We start from the raw sequence: 10631 nt of genomic DNA on the forward strand, positions 1-10631 counted from the left end.
GCTGGGGGGAGGAGACCGTGGATGATGCAGTCCTTGATAATGAGGAAGCGGAGATGGATAGCTCTGCATCCAACCTTGTGAGAATGGGGTCTTTCATGCTGTCATGCCTGTTGAAGGACCCCCGTATCAAGAGGCTTAAGGAGAAGGACCTGTACTGGGTCGCAACGCTACTAGACCCTCGGTACAAGCATAAAGTGTCAGAAATGTTACCAACATACCACAAGTCCGAAAAGATGCGGCATTTACAAACCAGCCTGCAAAACATGTTGTACAATGCTTTTAAGGGTGATGTCACTTCAGGAACTCATCAACATTCCAGGGGCAGAGGTGCCAGTAATCCTGCCACGAGCACACCTGCAAGGACAAAGCCCTTTGGCCAGTCTGTAACGTCAGACATGCAAATGTTTTTCTGTCCAAGGCAGCGCCACAACCCTTCTGGATCCACCCTCAAAGAACGCCTCGACCGGCAGGTAGCGGACTACCTGGCATTAACTGCAGATATCGACACTCTGAGGAGCGATGAACCCCTGGACTACTGGGTGCGCAGGCTTGATCTGTGGCCAGAGCTGTCACAATTTGCCATGAACCTCTTGTCTTGCCCAGCCTCAAGTGTGCTCTCAGAAAGGACCTTCAGTGCAGCAGGAGGGATTGTAACTGAGAAGAGAACTCGCCTAGGTCACAAAAGTGTCGATTACCTGACCTTTATTAAAATGAATGAGGGGTGGATCTCGGAGGGTTACTGCACGCCGGAAGACTTGTTCTGACTTCTATGCAGCTGTCCTTCTCTTCAAGCCTCATGACTCCACACACAGCTGTCCTTTAGCGTCCTCCTCCTCCCTCCGCCACCGTTACAAACTAGGGTGCAAACCCTACTGGTTTAATTTTTTCTGGCCTCTGTGCTTCAGTGGCTGCAACCAAAAAAATGCATATTTTCTGCATTTATATGGCATAATTTTTCTGGCCTCTGTGCTTCAGTGGCTGCAACCAAAAAAATTTATATTTTCAGCATTTATATGGCATAATTTTTCTGTCAACTGTGCTTCAGTGGCTGCGACCAAAAAAATGCATATTTTCTGCATTTATATGGCATAATTTTTCTGGCCTCTGTGCTTCAGTGGCTGCAACCAAAAAAATTTATATTTTCAGCATTTATATGGCATAATTTTTCTGGCAACTGTGCTTCAGTGGCTGCGACCAAAAAAATGACTATTTTCAGCATTTATATGGCATATTTTTTCTGGCCTCTGTGCTTCAGTGGCTGTGGCCAAAAAAACTGGGCAAACAATGCCTACAAGGTCAACGACGTTGACCTTGTAGCATTGTTTGCCCAGTTTTTTTGGCCACAGCCACTGAAGCACAGAGGCCAGAAAAAATATGCCATATAAATGCTGAAAATAGTCATTTTTTGCCATACGTTGACTCAACGTATATGGCAAAAAATGACTATTTTCAGCATTTACGTGACATATTTTTTCTGGCAACTGTGCTTCAGTGGCTGCAACCAAAAAAACTGGGCAAACAATGTCTACAAGGTCAACGTATGGCGAAAAATTACTATTTTCAGCATTTATATGGCATATTTTTTCTGGCAACTGTGCTTCAGTGGCTGCGTCCAAAAAAACTGGGCAAACAATGTCTACAAGGTCAACGTATGGCGAAAAATGACTATTTTCAGCATTTATATGGCATATTTTTTCTGGCAACTGTGCTTCAGTGGCTGCGTCCAAAAAAAACTGGGCAAACAATGCCTACAAGGTCAACGTATGGCAGTTGTTTAAAGAGAACAGTAGATTACTAGCCAGCAAAGCTACCTAAGCTAAAATGTCCCTCAAATCCCTGCAGACTTCTGTCCCTCCAATACAGAGCAGTATCAAGCAGATTACTAGCCAGCAAACTTACTATCATCTGTCCCTGAAATCACTAACAGCTCTCCCCCTACACTATCTCTTCCAAGCACACACAGGCAGATTTTTCAGATACATTTTTGCCCTTGATCCCCCTCTGGCATGCCACTGTCCAGGTCGTTGCACCCTTTAAACAACTTTAAAATCATTTTTCTGGCCAGAAATGTCTTTTCTAGATGTTAAAGTTCGCCTTCCCATTGAAGTCTATGGGGTTCGCGAACCGTTCGCGAACCGCTCGCATTTTTGCGCAAGTTCGCGAATATGTTCGCGAACTTTTTTTCCGACGTTCGCTACATCCCTATTTATAACTGTAAAGAAAACACAATCCCACCTTTTATCTTAATCAGATTTTTTCATTCACTTAAGGTCGGTGGCACATGGGGAGATTAGTCGCCCAGTCTCCCTGAAATGCCTTCCTGCCGGCAAGAATACTAATTGCTGGCGGGATGGCATACGAATCGCTTCGGATTTCCGAAGTTGCTCCAAGTTTCCTCGTGATGCATTTGGGGAGATTAGTCACCCGCATTAGAACAGAATTGTCGCTGGGCAACTAATCTCCCTGTCTGCCACCAGTCTTAAGGACTAGTTTGTGATGAACATTTTCCTGTGAATTATTCTTTATACAGGGCAATAGTTAGTGTAGATTTAAGGAACCTGCCTGTACAGGCTAAAAGCAAACCTAGGGGGCTGTTCCTGCTGAATTGTGCTTAGTACAGAGGAATACCTATGTTGTCCTAGTTTTATGGGATATCTCTGTACAGGCTATGAGCAAATGCTCCAGCTGAATTGTGTTTAGTATTTGAAAATATCTGTGCTGGCATATATTTATGCTATCTGTATCCTGGTCAAAATTAAATAGCTGTTTCTGCTGAATTGTGCTGAGTATATGGAATGTGTATGCTGGTATACAAACTTAGTCATATTGTTTCTCTGTACAGGTTTTTGGCAACTGTTGGCATGGTTGTCACCTAGCCACCATTTTACCGACCTGGCCATCAAAAATTATGCTTGATGACAATATTTATAATAGAAAAAAAATATAAATATAGGAAAGCTGGTATTTGTTTCCAGAAAAGGAGCCAATTCTAACAACTGTGGAGGCTTTTCCTGCTGGATTGTGCTTGTTGCAGGGAAACTGACATCAGTATTTCTCTGTACAGGCTATGAGCAAACCTAAGTTGTACCTGTTGAATTATGCTTAGTACAGTTGAATACCTATGCTGCCAGGGTCACCATCAGTAATCATACTACTAAGTTAGCAAGGGCCCCAGGGAGCACCATTTGTTCCCCCATGGGTCCCAAGTAGAATGGGACCACAATGACCATGCCCCTGATCCATCCTAACTACATGCCATTATAGCAAACATCACTCAATCCTTGTAGGTCCTATCCACTTTACAACCTATTAATCCCATCTCTTGGGACCCTCTATGCCATGGGGCCCCTGTATTCTACTATATTTCAGTATCTCTCTGTACAAGCTATGAGAGATTTCGGTGGGCTATTCCTGCTGAATTGTGCTTAGTGCGGGGTAATACTTAAGGTCCTCATAGACACAAAGATCTTTTTTTTGTGAAAAATCGATTTCATTGCAATCCGACCAATCCGTCAAATTATCGTAAGGTTAGGGGGAATCGAACGATCGCGCATCTTACGATTTTTCGTCCGACATCTGTCAGAAAATTGATCGGCCAGGTTAAAACATTTATTTTGGTCCCAGTGCAATATATCTATGTTTGCAGGGCCAAGCAAGCAGCTACCGTAAGTTTTCCTGACATCATCGATTGACATGGTCTTTTTAGTTGATGGACAAACTGTATATTTAAACAATCTTTTCGAGATAATCGTGGTCTCACGATAACGAAAAGATCTTTTAAAAATCTTTACATTTATGGCCAGCTTTATGCTGTCATAGTTTTACAGTATCTCTCAATAAATGTAGTGAGCAAATGTAGGGGTTATACTGTATCTACCGTAATTGCATAGTTTTAGGATATCTCCCTGTGTAGGCAATGTCCGTATTTAGGGGTTGTTCCTGCAGAATTGTGCTTAGAAAAGAACAACTATGTAAAGCTATGGCATACCTCCCAACTGTTCCAATTTTTAGCCCGATGTCCCGGATCGTTATTGAGTGGCTCTTTAATTTCTACACAAGCTGCATTGAACACCCAGAAAATTTTACAACGTTCTGTGGATTTAATGAGATAAGGAAGCTTTTGGCAGAGCCCAGAATACTCCACGCCTGCACTTGCAATTAACATTGTAACTAATAAGATAAGCAGGGGGGACTGTGACTTGTAGCTTAGACTGGAATTTCACCTTTATTAGCAAAACTGTACTAACACATAGAGCAAAATTAAAGTGTGTAAAATGGGCATGGTATTTGGTTGGGGGGGTGTCCACAAAATGGGCCTGGTCAAACATTTTCAGCACATATTTTTGTCCCTTTTTTAAAATTTTGGAGGTATGCTACAAGAAAACATAAATGGGTTATGTAATAAAAGACATTTACTGGTCATCTGTTTAAATGCAAACATCTTATTGGTTGCTATAGGTACTGCTCTTGGGCAAACTTAGAGTGCTTTTTATTACATATAAGGGAAAGAGTTATCCCTGGTATGTCTAGAGATTGACCTGTTGTTTTACCAATATTTACTGAAATTGTATATGAATTATGGCTTCATGGGCCTCCTATACCTCCTGCCCCCCAGCAGCCACAGGGTCTGCTTCCTCTGTAGTTCTGCCCCTGCAAAAACCCATTTCTTAAAGGTTGTATAATGCTGCCAACACTTCAGGTTATTACTGGGGGTTATAAATAAAGCTTCTTCTATACAGACAAGTGAATAACCGTCATATTTATCCATCCAAATGGATAGTAAATCTAGCCCAAATTTGTGCGCTACTTGGATGACTTTCTTAAAATGTTTAAACTTCCTAAAATGTCCTTTAAAGATTCTTTAAATTTCACTGCAGGGTTCACTTATGGCTGAATGACAGTACAGGTATGGAACCTGTTATCTAGAAAGCTCCGAATTAACTGAAAGGCCATCTACCATAGACTCCATTTTATCTATATAATCCAAATTTTAAGAAATTAATTCCCTTTTCTCTGTAATATTAAAACACTAATTTGTACTTGATGCCAGCTAAAATATAATTAATCCTTTAGAAGCAAAGCCAGCCTATTGGGTTTATTTGCTGTTTCCATGATTTTCTAGTAGACTTAAGGTATGAAGATCCAAATTATGGAAAGATTTGTTATCCGGAAAACCCCAAGTCCCGAGCATTCTGGATAACAGGTCCCATACCTGTAATTGGTAACACAACCATTTGTCAGCAGTGATGGCACAGATGCACGCATACCCTCGTGTCACCTCACCCATTCCTAGCACCCATATATTGTTTTTACTCTGCAAAGAGAAACAGGTCACTTGAAAGAAGCATCAAGATAAATATAGAGGGAAAAGGAGCGGGAAAGAAATCTCTGCTTTATCCCCCCAGGGCATGCAGATCTCAGTACAGGAATTACAATGAATTCAGTTAGTACCAGGCTAATATTACGTATATAAACAGGGAAGTTATGGGTTCCTCCCACTCATGTCTCTCTAATTACAGGAATCACTATTATCTGCTTGCTTGGCCTATTTTTGTTTATCTTTTGCTAGCGGAAAAGCAGGTTTTTAAAGACATGCAACTGCATGCGTAGAGAGAAACCAGAGCTGAAATGCAGCCATTAAATCAATTCAAAGTCAATACAAACTGAATACAGTAACAAGCAGCAAAGCACCAAAGATTTTACAAGGTGCACTGTACCTTCTTCCACTGCGAAGGCAGTTTGGGGAGATTATCCCCCAGACGAAGAGGCGATTAGTTGTCAGGCAACTGAATCTCCTCGAATCTGCACGTGTGTCACAAGCTAAGCTACAAATACGAAACACAAATTGCAAATTCTCTACATGCATGGGTCATACAATGCTTGATCAGCTAATGGACTTAAAGGGATTGTTCACCTTTGAACTAACTTGTGAAAATTCTGACACAATTTGCAATTGGTTTTCATTTTTTATCTGTGGTTTTTGAGTTATTTGACTTTTTATTCAGCAGCTTTTCAGTTTGAATTTGGCAGTCTGGTTGCTAAGGTCCAAATGACCCAAGCAACTATGCATTCATTTGAATAAGAGACTGGAATATGAATAAGCGAGGCCTGAATAGAAAAAGGAGTAATGAAAAGTAGTAATAACAATACATCTATAGTGATACAGAGCATCTATTTTTTAGATGGGGTCAGTGACCCCCATTTGAAACCTGGAAAGAGTCAAATGAAGAAGGCAAATAATTCAAAAACTATGAAAAAATGAAAGCCAATTGAAAAGTTGCTTAGACTCAGGCATTCTATAACATACTTAAAGGTGAACCACCCCTTTAACACGTGCGCCATTCATTGCCATTTTTCCATGGACCCATTCAGAAAAGCGCATGACAGATCAGCAACAGAAAGTATTCTATTGTTATCCTATATAGAGACAGAAGATGACTGTATGAATGAGATAATAATACAAACAGGAGATTATGACCCCACTGGCCAAAGAAAAGCAGGTGTAATGTGTGCTGTTATCCTATATACAGACAGAAGCTGACTGGGTGAATGAGATAATTATACTAAAAGGAGATTATGATCCCACTGGCCCCAGAAAAGCAGGTGTAATCTGTGCTGCTCCTGCCTTCTTTTGTGCTTTTAACCAGGAGGTAGTTTACATAATCCTTTTACTAGTAGATTGCTGTACACATAGGTCTACCTCTGGCGCACAGAGGGTTAAGAGGAAGCAAGATCAGTTGTTGGGTTTTAAAAATGAAGAGGCACAGTAAATATGAAGACATACTGCTCCAGATCCAATAACCCATAACAACCATTCCGACCATGTGCCCCATCTGTGGGTTCTGGGAAATGCTATAAGGTGCCATAGAAAGTCAGTATTTAGTGGGCTGGTGGGGGCTATTTGGGCCTGTGTATGGGCTGATTGGGCCTCTGTGTACCTGAAATGCCAAGGCCTATTTTAACTCTCAGTCCGGCCTGATATCGATCGGGCAGGTTTGATTTTTCCTTTGAGCAAGGACATTCATCTGATTGTTTGGCCCTAGGGCTGAAAGTTAGGATTAACCCGATATAGCCCTGCCGTTCAATGAAAGATTCGCTCATTTCGCTCCCACGCATGCACGCACGTCGATTCGTGCTTCCGTACATGCACACACTTCTACGCAAAGCCGAAGTACCAGTTTGCCCATGCGCGCACTCAGGCTGGCCAGGTTCCCTAGGGCGATTACAAGGAGTATAGCAAATATGTACCAGTTATTCAATTTATGAATGAAATTAAAGCATGATGACTTTTTCGGTCTGAGATCATCCCTTTACATTCTCAAATAGCCTTGAAGTTATAGCAAAGTCCTGTGCCCAACATTAGCAACAGAAAAGCAAGCTTAACAATGCTGGTGTAATTTATTTGTAAGTTAAACAGTCAGATACACACTAGAAAGTTCAACCTACTAGATAAACGGGTGAAACAACAAAAACCATGGCGGGATCCTATTGAATGCGCACTACCATCCACCATCATCTGCCAGCATCCTATTGAATGTGTTCTACCAAACGCAGTGATGTCATGTGTCAGCATACAATTGAATGAGCACTACCAGACACAGTGATATCATCCTTCAGCTTCCTATTAATTGAGCTTCATCATACACAGTGACATCCTCTTCCTGCATCCTATTGAATGTAACATAGTAAGTTAGGTTGAAAGAAAGACACACATGCATCAATTTCCACCTTTATATATATATATAACCAACCTAACTGCTAGTGGTGTTCTCAACTGAACACTGTGATGCCATTTGTTATTATCAAATTGAATGTGCTCCAACATAAATAATTACATCATATATCAGGATCCTATTTATTGTGCTCTTCTAATTTTCCTGTTCACCGACATATTGATGACACCATTACACCCAAACCAAATGAACCACAAGTCGGATTTCTACAAACTAGTGCACACATCTAGCCAGCTCTAGGAGAAAGGTATGCAGTATTACTGAAACTCCTTATCAACACACATGCCCACAGCAGAAATATACCATAACAATTTGTAAATGTGATACTTTATCTGGCATATGCTGCACCCACTAAGTCTTCCCTACATCATCCCTTTTATCTCCCTCTCTTCCCCATCAGTATTGTATGTATGGGGTTAAATGTTGATCTTTGTAGCAACATGTATCCTTAACAAATGGTCACTGGTCATTTTGTATTTCTTTGAGAAATGCAACCTTTAAAACCAGATAAAAAGTTCTGCCATCGGTCTATGGCATGTGCTGTCGGCAAAACATGTGCAACCATGTTTTAACAGTATTGAAGTTGAATTTCCAAATGGCTCAACTTAACGTAAATAATAACCAGACATCTACCTTTCTTATTTATATATGTGTATTATTACATATAACATTTTACATTCTCCATAGGCAGCAGTAACAACATCACACCTAATGAAGGTAGTGTATCCTTTTGTTATCAGTGGAGAAGACCTTGGTGAAGGCACGCAGAATGGCAGCCCCCATTTACAAGTATATTTGCAAACACAGAGAGAATACATGTGTGGCGCCTAGCCAAATGGACGAGTTTCTTCCAACATTTAAAAGCCAAGAGAAAACCGCTTTGACAACTACTGTTGACCTACAGCTCCCTTGCAAGGCTGCAGGATGGACACCTTGGGGGAATAGACTAACATATATCTTAGCTATTAAAATAGAAAGCATAAATGTATCCCATGTGACTTTTTTCCTAAATTTCTCCAAAGGAGTCCCTTGAATGAGAGAACTTTCCTGAAGACTCCCCATGGCTGCAGCCTAAAAAAGAGACAGTGTTAGTGGATATGCCCAGCTCTGCGCATCAGCAAAAGAGTGACATCACTGTGAACCTGCAACTGTGATGTCATGGGGTCTCACTTCCCATTACCCCCCCATCCTACTCCAAGCAGCTGAACATTGCCCTGATCACAACAGACACCTTCTCACTGTGGTTAGATACATTAGTAAGGAAACTAACCAAAATATTATACATATATATATATATATATAGATAGATAGATAGATAGATAGATAGATAGATAGATAGATAGATAGATAGATAGATAGATAGATAGAGATATATATATATATATAGTGAATAAAGTACCCCCTCTTGTAAAATATAAGGATATTATTAATTACCGAGGAGTTTCATGACCATATAAAAACACGAGGCCGAACTCCGAGGTAACTTCTAATATCCTCATATTTTACAACTGGGGGTACTTTATTTATTATAATACACAAATTTTAGTAAGTCGTGTGACAGAAATGACATCACTACTCACCGTTTATAACTGATGACATCACTACTCACCGTTTATAAGGATATAATTTACAGGATATTCATGGCTTTTGTGTATTTTATATATATATATATATATATATATATATATATATATATATATACATACATATGATTTTATATATATATATATGATACACATCTCTTGAAAGGGATATTGTGAACATCTCACAAGTATAGAGTGTACAGAAGACAACTGCATAATGGTAATAATGTTAAGGAAGACCAAATTATCCTTTAAAATACACCCAGTTAAGACACATGACACTCAGGGCTATGCATATCTCTGCAATAAGTGCACAACTTTTTGCTTCTTACTTATATGAAGTGTCAGCTCCTAGGAATTATCTCCTCCACGTCCTCATGCCTCCATAAAAGTGTGGCTTTTCTTCAGTCCACATATTTTAGTGCTGGAGTGTCCTGCTCGTACCCATAGCTTGCACCAATCCACCTCACAGAGGGACAAGACTCCTTTACGTGAAGGTACAACCCAGTGTGAGCTGCTTGTGTAGTGCACTGGGAGTTACTGTACAGCAAGGAGGGGGCAGTCGAGTCCTGCCCAGGGGAGGGACCCACAGGGTAGGGGAAACTATTTGGAAAGATTGTCTCTTCTGCATACTGACAGTTTCCCTTTTGTCCTGGCACTGCTTTACTTACGCACATACTGTACAGCTGTGACAAAACCCTTTTTGTTAGGATAAGTGATTAAAATGTGACATGGGAAAGGTGTGTGTTCATTTGGCTTGCCCTTAAAGAAATACCATTACAAACAGAACTTCCTGAAAAGCTACAACTTCCTTCTTTTTATCTGTTCTTTTTATCTGTGTTTATTTGATCCCATTAATAAAGGTGGAGGGTAATTTTAGTGTTTGGGGAATCTAACTAAAGCAATCCATGCATAAATAATTATAATTGCCTTCTTAAGGTATAATAGTTCCAGAACACATGCTAGCCACTTCCATACAGTTTATAAAATCCCAACACATAGTATATATATATATATATATATATATATATATATATATATATATATATATATATATATATATATATACAGTTTCAGTTGCATTTATTTATTTATTGTGCAAGAACAAATGGCATGGTAAATATAGTGGCAGTTCCATGTAAAATACCCCCAGAACACATAGCAGTATAACTATAGTACCAGTGCCAGTTGCATGTATGATACCCCAGAAAACATGGCAGGATAGATACAGTGCCATATATGATTCCCCAGAACATACAGTAGGATAAATACAGTGCTAGTTCCATGAATAATACCCCCAGAACACATGGAAGGA

At 40.1% G+C, this 10631-nt stretch overlaps 1 protein-coding gene across 2 annotated transcripts in view; it reads right to left on the reverse strand.

The window, feature by feature from the left end:
- The window catches only part of cracr2a.L (calcium release activated channel regulator 2A L homeolog), a 105325-nt gene extending 95484 nt beyond the window's left edge, over positions 1-9841 (reverse strand). For both annotated transcript variants that reach the window (XM_041586044.1, XM_041586043.1), the window contains exon 1: positions 9649-9841. The gene's annotated coding sequence lies outside the window, so the exon portion shown is untranslated. The remainder of the gene's footprint in view (positions 1-9648) is intronic.
- Between the last annotated feature and the right edge of the window lie 790 nt (positions 9842-10631).

This window comes from Xenopus laevis, chromosome 3L, assembly GCF_017654675.1.
Source record: "Xenopus laevis strain J_2021 chromosome 3L, Xenopus_laevis_v10.1, whole genome shotgun sequence".
Lineage (NCBI taxonomy): Eukaryota > Metazoa > Chordata > Amphibia > Anura > Pipidae > Xenopus > Xenopus laevis.